Source organism: Sorex fumeus, unplaced genomic scaffold (genome assembly GCF_029834395.1).
Source record: "Sorex fumeus unplaced genomic scaffold, SorFum_2.1 ptg000171l, whole genome shotgun sequence".
NCBI lineage: Eukaryota > Metazoa > Chordata > Mammalia > Eulipotyphla > Soricidae > Sorex > Sorex fumeus.
Genome location: NW_026606228.1, coordinates 4,382,499 through 4,403,904, shown reverse-complemented (window position 1 = coordinate 4,403,904; position 21,406 = coordinate 4,382,499). Strand labels below are relative to the sequence as shown.

Below are 21,406 nucleotides of genomic sequence, written 5' to 3'. Positions count from 1 at the left end.
TTTGAGATTTGTTGTTACTCTTTTTGGCGTATCGAATATGCCACGGGGAGCTTGCCAAGCTCTGCCATGTGGGCAGGATACTCTCAGTAGCTTGCTGGGCTCTCCGAGAAGGACGCAAGAATTGAACCCAGGTTGGCCACATGTGAGGCAAACGCCCTAACTGCTGAACTATAGAAGGGTTAGTATATTTTAGTTGTGGTCATATATTTGATCATCAGTGGTTGTAGATCTGATGTTCTTAGAAATGTTTAATTACTATGTTCTTACACATCTGGCCACGGGGCTGCAAAGATCGCATATTCTGTTGTGGCACCATGAGTCCTAAGCAGCAGATTATTAAGGACCTGTTTGGGACATGTAAGTAGCACTGGAGATAAAAATGCATGACCTCATACTTCCAAGGGAGATGTAGTTGCACTGAGCCATCCCCAGAGATTCAGATTTCATAAATATTGAGCATTTTTATGCTCCCGATTTAAATCTTATTCATAGATTTACATTCTGTCTAAAAAATAATCAGAGAAATACTTGCAAGGGTGCATTTGAGTGTTTAAGAAGGAATAAATTGCTTTAAATATCTTTTTGAAAATTGATACATGTTTTCTCTCATTCATCCAGAATCATTCATTTATTTATTCATTTATAGACTTCTAGGTGTCAATTGATGTTCTTGTTCCCAGGGATCGTCATGGGTGGGAAAAGTTGGTGGCATTATTTTTACTTTCCTTCCCCCTATTTTTAACAATCAATATCCACTTGACATTTTAAATGATTTATATTTTCACAGTGGTGTTTTAACACATGATGTCCCAACCATTGTTAATTTCATGGTCATGGTCCTCACGTTGTTCATTGATTTGCTCGAGCGGGTCCAGTAACATCTCCATCATGAGACTTGTTGTTACTGTGTTTGGCATATTGAATACATCATGGGTAGCTTGTCAGGCTTTGCTGTGCATGTGAGATACTCTCAGTAGCTTGCCGGGCTCTCTGAGAGGGACGGAGGAATCAAACTCGGTCAGCCATGTTGGCGCATGCAAGGCAAACGCCCTACCCGCTGTGCTATTGCTCTTGCCCATTGTTAATTTAATGTTTAGAAAATAAATTTCTATAAATTTTTAAATCAGGAAAATTGCTTATTGCTAAATTACCTTAATTTTAATTGCTCAAGATCTGTAGTTTGATACAATGTCTGCCAAATAATGCAATAAAACACTTAGTGTTCATTAATGTGTCCTATAAATAATAGAATAAATTTGAAATAGAGCAATAAAGATGATCAATAGAAAAATAATGTAATCATGAATGACAGTAGTTAGGTAATTTTACTTTGAGAAACAAGCACTTTTTCCAAATAATATATCATTGCATGCACTTGAAGGATAAGCCATATACCAGAATGTAACTTTTAAATGAAAAATATGTGAAAAACAAGTTAAATATATTTTTATTTAAAAGTTGCAATATTCACACATATGTTTATACATCCTTACATATATGTATATGCAGTATGTACAACTAACACTTGTAGAAAGGATATAAATAATGCAATCTACAAAATCATTATATTCACATAATTTTAATTATAAAATAACATTTATAATGCTTAAATGTCCTGTTACACACCGTTAAAAATAAAACCATAATCAAATAAAGACTATAATTGCGATATCCAAATGTTTTTAAATATTTTATTCAACTAATAATTTTGTTGTCCTTTTGAATGCGAGGTCCCAAGTTCAGGTCCTAAGTTCAAAATGAAGCAGTATGAACCCTCAAAATGAAGCAAAGCAGGTCTCTGTGATATTGTTCACGGTTCCCAGATTAAGATCGTCAGACTCGACGTAATAAAACAAAACGTTTATTGGAAAGTAAGTAGAAGAGAAATAAACTCTCTATTAGGGGAGGAACTTAAAACACGACTAAGTATAGTTTGTTTTGTGGGTTTTTATAAGAAAAATGAGTCTTTATGTTATCAAGTGACAAGTTTGCTGCAAAAGAAAATGTGAGGAGTTCTCTCTTACAGAACAGTCTGGTTAATTTAGGGCCTTTGTACTGCTAAGACTGATTTCCTATACGTATTTTCATTTACGATGTTGGGGTACCAATTTATTTAAGGTCTTCTGGCATTATCCATTAAGCCATCTGTCTGGGCATTGTCCTTTATCTCCATGTCTTCTGTAAGCCCAAGATCTGGTGCAGAACTTATGGTCTTGGGAAAGTGTAAACTACCCAGTCTCAGATAGAGTCCAGGAATCTGCAGGAATGTCTAAAATGCAAACTTTAATCCACTAAAATGGAGCCTCAATCAACACTTTCATGTTTCAGAAACGGTTATTCTTTAGGTATACAAATAGTGAGCAAGTAGGTTAGATAATTAGAGCAAACCATTTCCGAATTCAGAAAAAAACAAAAAGAAATTATATTTTGTCTGGTTTATTCTCTATGGAAAACAATACGAAGATCTAGCAAAAAAAAATTTCAAAAGGAGAATTACCATAGATCCTAGAGATACCACTTCTTCATATCTATACCTCAAAAAAATAACGTTAATTTTAAAGGACATATGTCACATATGTTCATCAAAGTAGTTAGAATGATAGCCAAGATATTAAAGGAATCCAAATGCTGAACTACAGATCAATGAATCAAGTCATGATTCATGTGTTTGGGGGTGGGAGTGAAGTCGGGTGGGAAGGTGGGCATTCACATTTAGGTAGATAGATAGATAGATAGATAGATAGATAGATAGATAGATAGACAGACAGATATGCATAATGGAGTAGTATGCAACTCTAAGTAAGAACAAAATGATGCAATTTTCCATTATGTGGATGGAATTAGAGAATATCACATTTACTGAAGTCAGTCAGAGGGAAAGGAATAGATACAGAATGATCTCTCACAAGTGTGGGATTTAAGAAGGAGAGCAATGTAGCAACAAAGTGTTAAAGACCATACACAGAGAACGATCACAATCAGGATCATGATCATTCTGCTGTTCGTCGATTGCCTCGAGCAGGCACCAGTAATGTCTCCTTCTTCCTAGCCGTGAGATTATTTTTTTGTATTATTAGTGAAACACCATGAGGTACAGTTGTAGATTTACAATTTTTTGTGCTTGGGTTTCGATTATACAGTGATCAAATACCCATCCCTCCACCAGTGCCCATTTTCCACCACCATGGATAATATCCCTCCCACCCCCATCCCTCCCATCCCACCCTGCCTCTGTGGCAGGGCAATCCCTTGTGTTCTCTCTCTCCTTTTTGTTGTTGTGGTCTGCAAAAGAGGCTTTGAGTGGCAAACATGTTCAGTCCATTGTCTACTTTCAACAAGCATCTCCCCTCCTGGGAGGATCCACCAAACACCCTTTATTTGGTGCTCCCTTCTCTATCTGAGCTGCCCTTTCCCCTAGAATGCCCGGCTGGCCTCTAAGCTATGGAGTAATCCTCCTGGTGCTGATCTCAGCTATTCTTGGGTATTAATCTCATATTTTGTTACTTTATATTCCCGAGATGAATGCAATCTTCCTATGTCTATCCCTCCCTTTCTGACTCATTTCGCTTAGCATGATACTTTCCATGTTGTATCACTTCTATGTAAATTTCATGACTTCATCTTTCCTAAGAGCTACATAGTACTCCATTGTGTAGATGTACCAAAGTTTCTTTAACCAGTCATCTGTTCTTGGGCACTCAGGTGTTTTCCAGATTCTGGCTATTGTAAAGAGTGCTGCAATGAACAAACAAGTGCAGATGTCACTTCGACTATATATTTTTGCCTCTCTGGAATGTATTCCCAGGAGTGATATTGCTGGGTCAAATCGGAGCTCAATTTCTAATTTTTTGAGAATCGTCCATACTGTTTTCCAGAAGGGCTGAAACACCAACAGTGAAGGAGTGTCCCTTTCTCGCCACATCCGCACCAGCATCGGTTGCTTTTGTTCTTTTGGATGTGGGCCAGTCTCTGAAGTGTGAGATGGTATCTCATTGTGGTTTTGATCTGCATCTCCCTGATGATTAATGATGTAGAGCATTTTCTCATGTGCCTTTTTGCCGTTTGGATTTCTTCTTTGAGAAAGTTTCTGTTCATTTCATTGCCCCATTTTTTGATAGGGATGGATGTTTTCTTCTTGTGGAGTTAAACCATTATTTTGTATATCCTTGATATCAACCCCTTGTAGGATGTGTATTCAGCGAATATCCTTTTCCATTCTGTAGACTGTCTTTGTAATTTGGTCACTGTTTCTTTTGAGGTGAAGAAGCTTCTTAGTTTAAGGTAGTCCCATTTATCAATCTCTGCTTTCACTTGCTCAGCCAGTGGTGTCGCATCTTTGAAGATACCATTAGCTTCAATGTCATGGAGGGTTTTGCCAACTTTGTCATCAATGTACTTTATGATTTCTGGTCTGCTGTTGAGGTCTTTAATCCATTTTGATCTTACTTTTGTACGTGGTGTTAGGCAGAGTTCTGAGCCCATTTTTTGCATGTAGCCATCCAGTGATGCCAACACAATTTGTTAAAGAGGCTTTCCTAACTCCACTTCACAATACTTGCACCTTTATCAAAGATTAGATGATCATACGATTGAGGGGAGATGTCAGTGTATTCAACCCTGTTCCGTTGGTCTGCAGTTCTGCCTTTGTTCCAGTACCATACTGTTTTGATTATTACTGCTTTGTAGTAGGGTTTGAATTCAGGGAGGTCGATTCCTCCCATTTTTTTCCCCAAAAATTGCTTTAGTTATTCGTGGGGGCTTATTGTTCCATATAAATTTCAGGAGTGTTTTCTCCATTTCTTTGAAGAATGTCATGGATATCCTTATAGGGATTGCATTGAATATATACAATGCTTTTGGTAGTATTGCCATTTTGACAATGTTAAGTCTCCCGACCCATGAGCAGGGGATATCTTTCCATTTCCTCATGTCCGCTTTTATTTCCTGAAGTAGTGTTTTGTAATTTTCTTTGTACAGGTCCTTTACTTCCTTAATTAAGCTGATTCCTAGGTACTTGATTTTCTGGTGCACAATTGTGAACAGGATTGTTTTTTTCCATGTAGCTTTCTTCTCTCTCACTGTTTGAATATAGGAAAGCCATGGACTTTTGGGTATTGATTTTATAGCCTACAAATTTACTATACAAGTCTATTGTTTCTAGGAGTTTTTTGATGGAGGTTATTGGGTTCTCTAAGTATAGTATCATATCATCTGCGAATAGTGAGAGCTTGATTTCTTCCTTTCCTTCCTGAATGCCCTTATTATCTTTTTCTTGCCTAATCGCTATTGAAAGTACTTCCAGTACTATATTGAACAGCAGTGGAGATAGTGGGCATCCTTGTCTCATCCCTGATCTTACAGAGAAGTCTCTCAGTTTTTCCCCATTGAGGATGATGCTTGCTGTAGGCTTGTGGTAGATGGCTTTGACTATGTTGAGGAAAGTCCCCTCTATACCCATTTTGGCTAGGGTTTTCATCATAAATGGGTGCTGGATCTTGTCAAATTCTTTCTCTGCATCTATTGATATGATCATATGCTTTTTATCTTTTCTTTTGTTGTTATGATGGATTATGTTGATTTATTTCCAAATGTTAAACCATCCTTGCATCCCTGGAATGAATCCTACTTGGTCATGGTGTATGATCTTTTTGATGCGTAATTGGATTCTATTTGCTAGTAGTTTGTTGAGGATCTTTGCATCTGTGTTCATCAGGGATATCGGTCTGTAATTCTCTTTCTTTGTGGTATCTCTGTCTGCTTTTGGTATCAGTGTGATATTTGCTTCATAGAAACTGTTCAGAAATATTTTTGATATTTCAATTTCGTGGAAAAGCTTTAAGAGGATTGTGAGTAAGTCATCTTTAAAGATTTGGAAGAATTCACTAGTGAATCCATCCGGGCCAGGACTTTTTTGCTTGGGGAGACTTTTTATTACCATTTCAATTTCCTTGATGGTGATAGGTCTGTTCAGGTATTCAAGGTCTTCTTGGTTCAGCCTTGGGAGTCTGTAGGAGTCTAGAAATTTATCCATTTCCTCGATGTTTTGAAGTTCCGTGGCATAAAGCTTCTCAAAGTACTCCCTGAGGATCCTTTGAATTTATGTAGTTTCTGTTGTAATGACCCCCTTTTCATTTCTGATTCGGTTTATTAGGGTTTTGTCTCTCCCTTTCTTTGTGAGTTTTGCTAGAGGCTTATCGATCTTGTTAATTTTCTCGAAGAACCAGCTCTTGGTTTCATTGATCTTTCGGATTGTTTTTTGGGTTTCCATCTCGTTAATCTCTGCTCTGAGTTTTATTATTTCCTTTCTCCTGTTCGGGTTGTGCTCCTTTTGTTGGTCCTTTTCCAAGCTCTTAAGCTATAAGGTTAGGTTACTTTAGCCCTGAGATTTTAAAAGAGCCATATTCAATGCTCTTTCAGGGTTAGGGGAATGAGACCCATCATTGTTACTGGTATTTGGCATATGGAGTAAGACACGGGATGTTTGCTAGACTATGCTTTGCGGGCAGGACACTGTTGGAAGCCTGCCCGGTTGTCCAAAGTTAGAACAAGATAGTAAGATGTTGCACAGCCGCAAATGCGGCCACACGCTTCCGGGAGCTGGGATTCATAGTCTCTGTATCTTGAACAGATGAACACACACAGAGAACAGATGCACAAAACTGAGTCGGGGGTTTTGAATGAGAGAGACACTGGGGAGGGAGATGGAGGGAGATAGGTGCTCTAGTGATTGGAGTGGAGTTAGAGCTATGTACATGGAAAGCTGTCTTTAACAATATCATAAATCACTTCCTCTATAAAAAGTTTGTATTCACAAGTGAGTGCAATCATTCTATATTTTTCTGTCCCTCTCCTTCTGACTCGTTTCACTTAGAACAATATTCTTCATACCCATTCATTTATAAGCTAATTTTATGACTTCATTCTTCCTAACAGCTGCATATTATTCTATTGTGTAGATGTACCATCGTTTTTTTATTTGGTCGTCTGTTTTCAGGCACTTAGGTAGTTTCCAGATTCTGGCTACTGTGAATAGTGCTGCAATGAGCATAGAAGTGCAGATGGCATGTCTGTTATGTTTTTTGAATCTCCAGACTACATTCCCAATAGTGGGTATTGCTAGGTCATAAGGGAGTGCAATATCTACTTTTTTGAGAAATGCCCATATTGTTTTCCAAAAATGCTAGACCAGTCATCATTCCCACCAAGACTGAATGAGAGTCTTTTTCTACCTGCATTTGCACAAGTACTAGTTGTTCTTGTTCTTTTTGATGTAGATCAGTCTCTGTGGTGTAAGATGATATTTCATTGTTGTTTTGATTTGCATGTCCCTAAAGATTCGTAATGCAGAGCATTTTCTAAAAATTTTTATTGGTGAAACACTATGAGGTATAGTTATAGACTTACAAATTTTTTTGCTTGGATTTTACTATGTGCATTTGGCCGTTTGTATTTTTCTTTGAGGAAGTTTCTGTTCAATTCTTCTTTCCATGTTATGATGGAATTGGATGTATTTTTCTTGTAAAGTTCTACCAGCACATTATATATCTTGGATATTAAACCCTTATCTGATGGGTATTGGGTAAATAATTTTTCCCCATTCTGTGGCTGTCTTCATATCTTGTCACTATTTCTTTTATGGAGCAGAAGCTTCTTAGTGTAATATAGCTCTATTTGTTTATCTTTGCTTCAAATTGCTTGATCAGTGGTCTTTTTTTTTCTTTTTGGGTCACACCCGGCAATGCACAGGGGTTACTACTGGCTCATGCACTCAGGAATCACTACTGGCGATGCTCAGGGGATCATATGGGATGCTGGGAATCGAACCCGGGTTGGCCCAGTGCAAGGCAAACGCCTTACCTGCTGTGCCTTCACTCCAGCCCCAGTCAGTGGTCTTTTATCTTTAAAAATTGCACTCATTTGTGGGAAATAAATAAAAAACATAGTATGAGACTGATGGCAAGGATAGTAGAAACAAGGACCAGGAGGATTGGTTAACAGTTGGAAGCCTGCCTCAAGTGAAGGGAGAAAGGGCATTTGGGATAGAGAAGGAACCACTATGACAATGATGGTTGGAAATGATTGCTCTGGATGGGAACTGCATGGTGAAAGTGGGTAAAGTGTGGAAGTGCATGATGGGGGATGCTGGGGACATTGGTGGTGGGAAATGTACTCTGGTAGAGAGTTTGGAACTGGTTTTGGAACATGGCATGACTGAAACCCTATCATGAACAGCTTTGCAGCTGTTTATCTCTTGTTGATTCTTTGAAAGAAAAGTTTAACAATTGAAGGAAAAATTGATCATAAATATAATAAAATTTCAAAAGATTGTGATTAGGAGTGTAAGACATTCTGCAAGTGCACTAGCACAGTTAGCTACTCTTTTCAAGGAACTCAAAGCTTTCCATAGAACCAGTAATCTACATTTAAATTGTGCTATAAATTAAATTTTTCTGTTAGAATTTTAAAAAATAAAATAAAAGATTATGAAGGAAAGATAGTAACTACATCCAAAAGTATGACAGCAACATTGAATTTGTAGAAGGTACCTGGTTATGCCTTATAGAGAGAACAAAATGAAGTAGCTATGTGCTTAAATACTGTTGTATGACAGACAGGTTCAGAAACTGAATCCAAAACAAATGGAATGCATATTAGACTCTAAATGTATTAGCATTTTTCTGAGCTACATATTTTATCAGCAAAATTGAAACAATTTAGCTTCTATATATACTGTAAGAAATAATATATTTTGATACAAAGGAGTAGTCATGTATCAAGCAATCAATAAAATATAGTTATTATTATTAAAGCTTCATCTTTATTGTTGGGAGTATGCCCTACCACTTTCAAAAACACATACACATATTGGGATGGTTTCTTTTAGTTTATTTATATTTCAAATGTGTTGATTTTAACTGCTGACAATAATAAATAATAATATATTGAGAGTAAGCTTTATAGACATATTTGCCATACTCTAGGTCATTCCTACTGATTTATTTCAAGGAATATAGAAAGTGTTACAGATGCTTATTACATTTGAATGTATATGTCTAAATAGCCCTTTTTTTCCACATACAGCAATAGTGTTTCTGCTGTGTGTTTTGCCCCCCCATCCAAGGGTATATTACCTAGAAGTGGTATTGCTAGGTCAAATGGGAACTCAATTTCTAATTTTTTGAGAAATATCCATATTGTTTTCCAAAAAGACTGGACCAGTTGGCATCCCCACCAACCGTGAAGGAGAGTCCCTTTCTCCCCACATTCATGCAACACCGGTTGCTTTTGTTCTTTAAATAAAAGCACCTGCCAAAGAGGCAGGCAAGGGGTGGGGGGTGGGGAGTGATGGGAAGGAACATGGGGACATTGGTGCTGGGAACTGTATACTGGTGGAGGGATGAGTGCTGGAATACTTATGACTGAAATTATATCACGAATGGCTTTGGAATGCTATAAAATAATAATAAATCTTTTTTTTTAAAGGGAAAGGTGTCTACCAGAATGGCAGGGAAACTTGGGACATTGGTGGATAAAAGGGGACTATGGAAGCTTGATCATTGTATCATTGTAGCACTGTCATCCTGTTGTTCATCGATTTGCTCGAGTGGGCACCAGTAATGTCTCCATTGTGAGACTTGTTGTTACTGTTTTTGGCATATTGAATATGCCAGGGGGAGCTTGCCAGGCCATGCTGTGCTGGCGGGATACTGTCGGTAGCTTGCCAAGGCTCTCTGAGAGGGACGGAGGAATAGAACCCAGGTTGACTGCATGCAAGGCAAACACCCTACCCGCTGTGCTCTTGCTCCAACCCACTTGTTCATTATACACCTGAAAATCATGAATTATTTTGTAACTTGGTAATTCTCATTGATTCAATAAATTTTTAAAAATTTTTTAAAAAAGGAATAGTGAGCATAATCTATGTTTCCATGACCTGTCAATTTCCTTACACCTTTCTGTAGCTGTCTATGTAATTTTGGTGGGTTTTAGTTGAAAATATATAAGGGCTCTATTGCCGACTTAGCACTCAGGGCCCCATGTCTTGCATGCAAGGAACATGAGTTTGATCCTCAGTGCTGCCTGATTATTCAAAGCACTATTGGGTATAGCTATGAAGGTCTTGAAGCACTATAAATGTGACCCTGGTTTTTTCCTACAACTGCCCACTGATGGTCTTGAGCCTCAGTGCCAGGGTCTAGCCTTGAGCAATCAGCACTAGCTGATCAAGTGAGTCTCTGGGGCTCACTGCTGCTTGCAGGTCTGAAAATAAATAATGGAAAGTTTGGATAAACACATTGTAGGTTTAAGATCTATTGATGATACTCTCAAAACAGGAAATAAATTGGCATTTTGAAATATTTTAAGATTTTTTAGAACCATTAATGTTTGAATATTCAATAAACTCTTCACCTTAACTGTCTTCTGTGTAATATGAAGAAAAGAAATTCTATGACTAGGAGTTAATACAGTGCTGTGTGTAGTCAGCATTAGCTGAAAACAATCAGGAGGTCATGGGCGCATGAAAAATATTGAAGATAGAATGTAGTAGATTTCATTTATTTTTTAAAATAAATTTATTTATGTTTAACTATCAGTAAATGTTCATTTGCTTTTTAATTTTTTAATTGAATCAAAGTGAGATACACAGGTCCAAAGTTGTTCATGAATGCAGTATATTTTAATTAGTAAAATGTGTTTCTATTTCACTAGAATGGTGGCATTGATAGTGATGATAGTGAATGCCTAAAAGGTTTCATTAACCTACTATATCATCTATAAAGTAATATTTTTATTATTTTATATGCATAATAAAAATTTAATACTACACTTGATCTTAGCCAAAAGGCCGAGAAGCTCAACTACCTTCACTACCCAGCTGCTGCCATGCTCCAGGGCACTTTCCAGACCGTGTGGCCATGAAGCAGCCACGCGACACATCATAAGACACTTAATATCCATCTTCCCAGATTAACGCACCATATTTGATGGGGTTCAAAAATGGTTTGAACCATGGGAACATATGCAAGAGCAATTAGAGGCTGCACTAAAAAGCTCTCTCACTCTTAGAGATCCTGGCAAGCTACTGAAAGTATCCCGCCTGCACGGCAGAGCCTGGCAAGCTATCCATGGCATATTCAATATGCCAAAAGCAGGAAATACATTAGGTCTCATTCCCAGACCCTGAAAGAGCCACCAATACGGCAGTGTTAAGAAGGATGAGGAAGGAGAGGCTAATAAAATCTCAAGGCCGAAGTAGGCTGCCAAAACGAAGGACAAAAATGACTGTATTTTCAATGCACGTATACTGGCATCGAATGCATCCATCGAGGAACAGATGCTGCAAGTGCAAAAGATCAAGTATGGCATCATTTGTCTGACTGAGACAAGAGGCATCAATCACATCACGCCATTTTCTACATGGGAGAAGTGTTCCTCAAAATATGTGACAAAAGAGGCATTGGTGGTGTCCGTGTCCTTGTCAATACGAACTTGGCCATGAGAATTGATTCATTCAAATGCAAACAACCCAAATGCGACCGACATTGCACTTGAAAAGATGTGGATCACTGCCGGCAGTTGCTATCTACATTGTCTATGCACCAACATTCAATTATGATGAAGGAGAAATTGAGAAGTTGTACATGGAGCTGGAGAAGTTCTATAAAGACCACAACTTCTACAAGAACATTGTTGGTAATTTTAATGCCAAGATATGACTGAGAAGATCAGCCAAAGAACTCCATATCAGGACACATGGCCTAGAATGCAAAGAAAAGGGTGAGAGTCTATCTGAGTTCATCATGTCGACAAAGAACATCCATGGTAACACACAGTGCCAGAAGGCTGAATCTAAACATTGGACATGGGAGTCTCCCGGTGGACTGTTCCACAATGAAATTGACCACATCATATTCAATTGACGGTTTTGCCTGACCAATGTCGCTGTTGTCCCAAAATTCCAAATGGCATCGGGAAACTGTCTCCTTCGTGCAAAATTCTACTTTATAGAGTGAGGAGAAAGGGCTGCAAAGTTTAAGAAGAGAATTCCAGAAAGACTACCAACTGAGAGCTCTTTGGCACTATTGTGGCAACATGGGAAGATGCCGTCGTTGACAACATTGATGAAGAATACAATCGACTGGTTCAACACCTCCATGATTGTACAAGGAAAGCCAAGAGAGAAGATGACTGTCTTCGAAAACTCTTGAGCTCATTTGCCATTGTGGCTTGGCGCAAGACTCCAGCAACCACAAGTGAACGTCCAAGCTGGCAAAGCAGTGTAGAGAACTGAAAAAGAAGACCTCAAAGAGAGAAGAGCAGCTGTGCTGATAGATGTGGCAGAAGCTGGGAAAAGCATTGGCAATGCGCGCCTGTCCTTCCCCAACTACAAGACCAAGGCGACTTCCCTCCGACATCCTGATGGATCTATCACATCTTCCAAAAGGGCAATGGAGAAGATTATCCATGATTTCTACTTGAATCTTGTCGATAGCCATGTCCACCTGCCCACATATCAGATTCTGCAGGATGGATATGTTGTTCCCAATGTTCCCCCTTCCAAAATCTGACATGCCATTTTGTTGGTAAAGAAGCAAACAACACCCAGTACAGACCAGGTCAGACTCAAATACCTGAAGAAGCTTACATCAGCACTCATCAAGACACTGGCTCAGCTCTTCACACGCTACCTGTCTGAATGCAAGTTTTCATCCCAGTGGAAAACCACCAGGACTATACTACTGGACAAGAAGAGAGACATCCACGACATTGGCAACTATCGCCAGATCTGCCTATTTTCTGTCATCTACAAGCTGTTCACTCGAGTCACCCTGAATAGGATTGGCAGAACACTAGATGAAGGACAACCTTGCGAGGGAGCCAGGTTCCCACAAGGATTGAGCATGATAGACCATATCCACATGATTACCAAGCTCATTGAGGTTTCTAGGGAGTTCAAGATACTGCTCTGTCTAACGTTCATTGATTTAAAAAAAGGCCTTTGATTTTGTTGAGATTGAATCAGTCATCAAAGCCCTAGCCAAACAGGATATCCAAACTCAATACATCGGGATCCCCTGTGAGCTGGATTACGGATCCACTACCAGGATCTCACCATTCTACAAGGAATTGATCATCCATGTCAAGAGAGGGGTTCAGCAGGGTGATACCATTTCACTGAAAATCTTCAGTGCCACCCTCAAGAATGTTATGCAACGACTGGAATGGGAAAGAATGGGAGTGAAGATAGACACTCGGCAACTACACCACCTCTACTTCACTGATGACATCATTCTAATAACAACAAACATTAGCCAGGCAGCAGAAATGCTGACCAACTTTGACCTTGACTGCGGAAAGTTCGGACTACAGCTGAATCTCACAAAGACAATATCTATGAGAAATTCTCTCATTCCTGATGTTCCATTCACTCTCAACAAAATGAACATATCCAAATGTAGCAGTTATGTGTACCTAAGTTGAGAAGTCAACATGATGAGTGACCTAGCACTTGAATTGTGCAGGAGGAAGAGAGCAGCTTAGAACACCTTCAAGAGCAACGAAGAAATAGCTAAGAGGACGAGGAACCTCTGGCTCCGGGCACATCTCTTCGATTCCACTGTTCTTACTAGATTAACATATGCCTCAGAGACCTGGGCCCTACGAAAACAGGATGAGAATGCTATTTGGGTCTCCCAAGGAGGAATTGAAAGAGCTATGCTTGGAGTATCACTCTTCGCTCAAGTGAGAGAAAGAATCTGGAGTTCTGACCTCCATTGACGGTCAAGAATCAGGGACACTGTCTCGTTTTCCAAGGCATCGAAAATCTGATGCATTGGACACGTAATGCAATTTGGAGATGACCTCTGGACTAGAGCCGTTACTGACTGGATCTCACTGGACATCAAAAGATCCTGCAGCTGCCCACCTATGAGATGGTCAGTCTTCTTCGTCAAAACCCTGAATGATCAGTTTGAGGCTCTTCCTGTTCCTGGAGCGAGCAGACGCCATTGGGCTACACTGGCACGAGACAGGGATAAATGGAGACGTTACTGACACCAGCTTGAACAAATCGATGAGTAACGGGATGTCAAGTGATCAAGTGATCACGTGAATAAAAATTATCATCATTATTACTTTACTATTTTAATTTATTTAATCACCGCGAGAACAATTACAAAGCCTTCAGTTTCATGACTCGGTCATACAACAATCAAACACCCATCCCTCCACCAGTGTACACTTCCCACCACCAAGAATCCCAGTACACCTCCCATCTCACTCTTCCCTTTGCCTGTGAGGCAGATGATCTCCACTTAACTCTCTCTCTCTACTTTGATCACACTCATTACTTTGACAAAAGATATACTATTATTATTTGGAATCTTCCCCCAACATTCATACCTGTGTTTCAGAATCTTAGACAACCTGCTCTCCACTGCACACCTTGAAGAACACATGATGTCGTGAGGCCACAATAGTGGCCGCTTGATTTTGGATTTCTGATATTTTACTAATTGTTTCTTGAGGGATTTCTGCCAAAAGCCGCTGGGTTCCCAGATTGGTCTGTGTGCCTCTGGGATCATGGTTGTTTCGGAGCTGGAGAGCCACTCATGGGAGACAACTCGTGGTCTTGGCTGGGCAGGAAGGACAGATAAAAATTATTATTACTATAGCACAGCAGGTGGGGCATTTGCCTTGCACTAGGCTGACCCAGATTCGATTCCTCTCAGAGAGCCGGGCAAGCTACCAAGAATATTTCACCCACACTGCAGAGCCTGGCAAGCTCTCTGTGGTGTATTCGATATGCCAAAAACAGTAACAAGAAGTATCACAATGGAGATGTTTCTGGTGTCCACTTTAGCAAATCGATGAACAATGGGAGGACAGTGCTACAGTGCTATATTATTGCTTTTATGAAGTATTGTGCTACAAAATAATATTTTGTTATTTTATAATAATGTTTTTTTATAAAATAAACTACTTATTTTATTTTTGTGGGGAGCTGGTGGTCTTTTGTGATACAAGGGATTGAACTTAGGTGGTCAATTGCATTGCAGTGCTTTATTCTCTGTACCATCTCTCTGGCCCGGTTATACTTCTCTAAATGAAATACTGTGACAATCATAAAAGGTAGCTATATTTATCTTTATTTTTAAAACAAGCATACATGAATCATTGCTTCCTCATAGACGAAAATATGAATATATGACTTATCTTACTGTTTTTTTAGATAGAATGATATAATTTTCTGATATATTAGGATTTTTGGTTGTGGAAGGTTAAAATATCTTTCTTTCCCTAAACTCCATGTGGAAAGACAGCACATCTGTTTGATTCACAGTTGAATCTTTATTATGGTATCTATAAGTGATAAATACTTACTGAATTCCAGAAAAGCATTAAATATATACTCAGTGAAAAACCAAAAGTAACTCAAAGGTTCCTCCTTGAGTAACTTAATTATCTCTTTTTAAATAGCCTGTCCTAAATGTAAGCAGAAAACAACCCTTTAGAAGTACATATCAGACTGGAGGAATAGTACTATGTCAATGTGCTTGCTTTGCATGCATATGGTACCCTGAGCACTGCCAGGAGTGATGTCTAAGCACAGGACCAGCAGGATACTCCAAACACTGCCAACTGTGGCCCTCAAACAAAACAAAAAGTAGTACCACTGCCTTAGGTGGCAGAATTTTGATGCCGGATTCCTAGTGGCTACTTTATATCTTTCATCTGGGAAAAATAAAAGTAGAAACTACAATACTAAAAGCAAACAGGCAAACTGTTATCATGAGAGATAAGATTCTTTTATTGATACAAATGTCAAAAAACAAATAATATTTACACATATGTTTAAGTAGCATTAATATGGATAATGAATAGGAAATGTGTTTTGGAGTCTTTCTTAGGTTTTAACGTCAGATTCCTCCAATGATTTATCTTAATTAGGCTGTAAAATATCAGGAATACTCACATTTAAATCTTATAATAGTTGTGCATATTACTTAAAATAATTATTGAAAGGTGCTTATCACATAATAAGGTAAAAAAATACTCTTTTTTTTTATTCATTTACCAAAGTATGACTTTAACAAATGGCTAAAAGATTAATGATTTTTGCCATGTGTGAAAAGATTGCTTAATTCTCCATCTAAATGCTTTGGCCTGGCACCTATAAAATAAAAGATAAAATTTATTTCCACACATAAACACATAGTGACACATGCACAAATCTAGCTTCATGGTTAGTATATAAGAATAAGAATAAATCAAACTACCCATGACTTTTTCCATTTGTTGCTTGGGCAAAGGAAAACAGGAAAAGGAAATAACAAAGCAGGAAAGGTAGAAAGAAAGACATGTAAAATTAAAGTTCTCTAAAGATTAAGACCCAGTAGTAGGGAAGGAATATGAAACTAAAGTGAACTCAGGTGTTATATGACATTGGATCCATACGTCATTTCCTGTCACCTGATTTACCGTATTCTTGCTCCGCTCAAGGTCTGGTAAACATACAGAGAAACGCTAGCATATGGGCCTGACTGACCTCCACAGTCATAAATTCGTAAAGCAACATGGGGGAATTTGAAATGCAGCAAATCTCTAAATAATGTTCTTCGAAGAACTAACTATGGAAATGGGTCAACATTAACGTCATTGTCATCTGCTAAGACTTCAGTTAAGCTTTGAATATTGAAAAAAATTGTTTAAAACCCTCAAACATGTTTATTGAAAAAAAGTATTCTAGGTTAACTTTGTTAGCCAAAAAAGGTACTAAGTTTACTATTTTCTATAGGTAAATAGCATACAAATTCTCACTTAACTGTATAACCACGTGCTATAATTGGCAAGATCTCTCAATTCAAATACTATCAGCAAGTAACTACATTCACTTTTAATTCAAAGCACAAACTTAATATTTGCATAATTTACTAAGTCGATTTTATTTAAACAATATTTGCCAAGAGAATCAATCAGTCACATGGCATGTCGATTTATTTTTTTTATAAGGCTGCCTTACAAATATAAATAAAACATTCACATAAAGGTGGAAAAGGCAGGGAAAGAAGAACAAAATTTAGTAGTCCCAACTATTTATAAAGTATTTTGTTCAAATCTGAATATATATCAATGTAAAAGTGAAGTTTAATGAGTTGTTAGATGCATACGTATCACTGTCACTGTCCTCCCATTGTTTATCAATTTGCTCCAGTGGGCCCAGTAACGTCTCCATTGTGACAATTGTTATTGTGTTTGGCATATCGAATATGTCACAGGTATCTTGCCAGGCTTTTCCATGCAGGCGAGATACTCTAGGTAGCTTGTCAGAGTCTCCAAGAGGGGTGGAGGAATCGAACTCGGGTCGGCCATGTTGGCTGCTTGCAAGGCAAACGCCCTACCCACTGTACTATCACTCCAGCACAACAAACGTATATGTAAAACATTTTTTAATTGTAATGTTTATGGAAATCTAACTCTAATATTATTAGTTATACGAATATCTCAAACATTATTTATTCTTTAATTATAAAAAAAACTAGTTGTTTCAGTACATATTTGTAATCTCTACTGCATTTTGATAATGTTGCTTTAACATTTTTTCTTTCTTTTCCCTTGTCTATTGTCACAATAAATAACAGTATTTCAATGTATTATTGATAATCTTCCAATTCTTCATGTATAAACCCTTTTCTATTATTTCACTAGACTCAATGTATTAGTCATCCTATTTCCACCATGTTACATGTCACTCCATAGAAGAGTTATCATTAGCTCTAGTCACTGTTATATTCACAGGGTCAGTGACAAACACTAGTTAAGGATTCATAAAATATTTCTTGAAATATCAACAGAGCTTCAAATAACCTCTGTGCTATTTCCAAATAACCATTTTAAACATTTTACTCTTTATTCAATTTCAGGCCTACAGTTCAAATGATCTAATGGAATTTTTCAATATATGCAGTTTTAATAGGAATAATAAGCAATAGTCAAAGATATAATATAATGTGGAATAAAATGTCATTACCTTTTAGAATTTTAGGAGTGGCCTTACAAGCAGTGTTGAGGAGGACCGCTGTAGCCCACCAGTGATCATTTGTCAGTCAGGCCAGTGGTTCAATGCTAGAGTCTGAGAACATGGTATTTCTGATGGCTTGTGGTATTTGGAGACCAACTAGGCCCTCTGGGCAGTACTGGGAGTAACTTGGGAGGTTCCAAGGCTGCACGCAGTCATACTCAGGAACCATGTAGTGCCAAGGATGGAACCTGTGTTGAACACATTCTGACTTGTGTCTTAACCGCTTATCTTTCAGACCTTACATTATGAAATTTATATAAAATATATGTCATCTTAAAAAGATTATAAACCTAGTATTTTGCTTCTGAATTGAGATTAATGTGTGAGGTATGCAATACTATGAAGAAGTATGTTCTTAAACTCATTTAAATTAATCATCTACTCAAAGGTAGTAATATTAGTATCTAATTCTTTTGGTTTAAATTATATTAAAAAAATCAAATAGACCTAATGAGGACTCCGGGTGTTATTAATTACTAACAATCTCCTTTTTATATTGAAAAAAAATGAAGCAAGGATAAATTAAAATTCATTTGCATAACTTTGCTCCATTCCCCATATCTTACTAGACTCTCATGATTTATTTTTAGTAAAAACTGATCATGATTAAAAAATTGTGCAGACACCGTATTCTGCCCTTTGGCATTTTAAGACAAGAAAGAGGCCAGCTTTCCTCTGAATAATATTAGAATCAAGCAGAGATCAGAGACAGATGAACTAAAGGTAACATATCATTCAGATTTATCCTTAACAGTATATTAAAAATATTTCTTGAATTTGCCATTTGAATCTTATATAACATCTCAGTGAGGCATTGTTTCTGGTACTCAAGGTACAGAAATAGACAAAAATAGATTAACATCTGTTCCATTGAATATATTTTCCACTAAATGCATGCTATAATAAAAAATATAAAAGATATGCGAAACAATGAAAGCTAAGTTCAGATAATAATAAAAATCGTTCTTTTTTAAAATTTGGCCTTGAATTTAGGAAAGTTTTGATCTGAATTCTCAACATAACTTTTGAATTTCTATTTCACATAGGAATTTACATTGTGGGAAGGTTGCTCAAAAGCACACTTAGAAATTTTTCCAGATTCTCCAAAGTTTTCTGATGGTAAATGTTTACCAAATGGATAATGCACAGATAGATAAATAAAAGGATAGGTTGTTGATGATAATCAAATTATATGTTAGAGACATCACATAAAAAAAGGAAAAAATCATATAATATAAATCAAAGATTAGACATTTTGACAAGATTCAACATAAAATTATGATAATACTTTTTAAAATATGGATATACGGAATTACATAAATACAATATAGATCAGATACAATAAATTTTAAAAAAGCTAACATATAATTGACATCAAAAACTGAAATTATTTCCTCAAAGATTAGGCACAAAGCTAGGATGCCCACACCACCAGTGTAAGTCAACATTCTACTGAAAGTCCTATGTATAGTTATTTGGAAATAAAAAGAAACTAAAGTGGTTAAAATTAAAAAATAAGTTAACCAATTACTGTACACATGTGACATCGCAGTATCCACAGAAATGTCTAGAATACATCCCCAAAATTTTAGTCATAGTATTCTACATAGTTAGGAGACAGGCTATACAATCAGTGTACAAAAAGCTTTATCATATCTATTTGCTAATAGCAAATTATAAGGGAAACTTGTTTTGTTTGTTTGCTTTTTTCGTTTTATTTTGGGTTTATACTGGCAGGGCTGGAACGATAGCACAGTGGTAGGGCATTTGCCTTACAAGCGGCCAACATGGCCGACCCGAGTTCGATTCCTCCGCCCCTCTCAGAGAACCCGGCAAGCTACCGAGAGTATCTCGCCCGCACGGCAGAACCTGGCAAGCTACCCGTGACGTATTCGATATGCCAAAAAAATACAGTAACAACAAGTCTCATGATGGAGACGTTACTGGGTCTGCTCAAGCAAATCGATGAACAACGAGAAGACCGTGACTGGCAGTGCTCAGGGATTACTCCTTCTTATTCAGAAATTATTTCTAGCAGTGCTTATGGGGCCATATGAGAATCTGTGGTTTGAACTTGGGTTAGCCACATGCAAGCAAGCACCTTACCCACTGTACTCTCTGCAGTCTAAATAGAAAATTTGAAATCCCATATAAAATCATGTCAAAAACATAGTACCTATAACTCATCTTAACAAACGAGGTGAAAAACTTATTCACTGATAAGTAAAACTGTTAAAAGTATGGAAGACAACGTAAATTTTTAAATAATCATTGTTCATGGATTGAAAAAGTTTGCATTAAAATATATAGTCGAAGTGACATCTGCACTTGTTTGTTCATTGCAGCACTCTTTACAATAGCCAGAAACTGGAAGAAACCTGAATGCCCAAGAACAGATGACTGGTTAAAGAAACTTTGGTACATCTACACAATGGAGTACTATGTAGCTCTTAGAAAAGATGAAGTCATGAAATTTACATACAAGTGGTACAACATGGAAAGTATCATGCTAAGCGAAATGAGTCAGAAAGAGAGGGATAGACATATAAAGATTGCATTCATCTAGGGGATATAAAGTAACAAAATATGAGATTAATACCCAAGAATAGCTGAGATCAGCACCAGGAGGATTACTCCATAGCTTAGTGGCCAGTCGGGCATTCTAGAGGAAAGGGCAGCTCACATAGAGAAGGGAACACCAAATAAAGGGTGTTTGGAGGACCCTCCCAGGAGGGGAGATGCATGTCGAAAGTGGACTATGGACTGAACATGTTTGCCACTCAATGCCTCTTTTGCAGACCACAACACCCAAAAGGAGAGAGAGAACACAGGGGATTGCCCTGCCACAGAGGCAGGGGGGGATGGGGGGATGGGGGTGGGGGGGATATTATCCATGGTGGTGGAAAATGGGCACTGGTGGAGGGATGGGTATCTGATCATTGTATAATCAAACCCAAGCACAAAAAATTGTAAATCTAAAAAAAAAAAAAAAAAGAAAGAAAAAGTTTGCATTGTTAAAATGCTCCCAAAGCATTACATGCATTCTGTGTAATACACACCAAAATTCCACTGGTCTTCTCCAAAGACATCTAACACTAAATAATGTATGGGTCCACAGAACCTTATGAAAGGACAAAATATTTCTGAAGGGGGGGAAGTTGGAAGTCATAACAAAATCTGATTCAAATTATAACGTATCACTGTTATCACTGTCATTCCGTTGCTCATCGATTTACTTGTGTGGGCGCCAATAACGCCTCCATTTGTTCCAGTCCTGAGATTTTAGCAGCCTCTCCTTACTCATCTTTCCCAGCGCTGCCAAAT

The 21,406-nt window shown here is 37.8% G+C and overlaps 1 pseudogene; it reads right to left on the bottom strand.

Annotated features, from left to right (window-relative positions):
- Positions 1 to 10,696: 10,696 nt before the first annotated feature.
- LOC130017076 (uncharacterized) lies at positions 10,697 to 10,858 on the bottom strand (annotated as a pseudogene).
- Between the last annotated feature and the right edge of the window lie 10,548 nt (positions 10,859 to 21,406).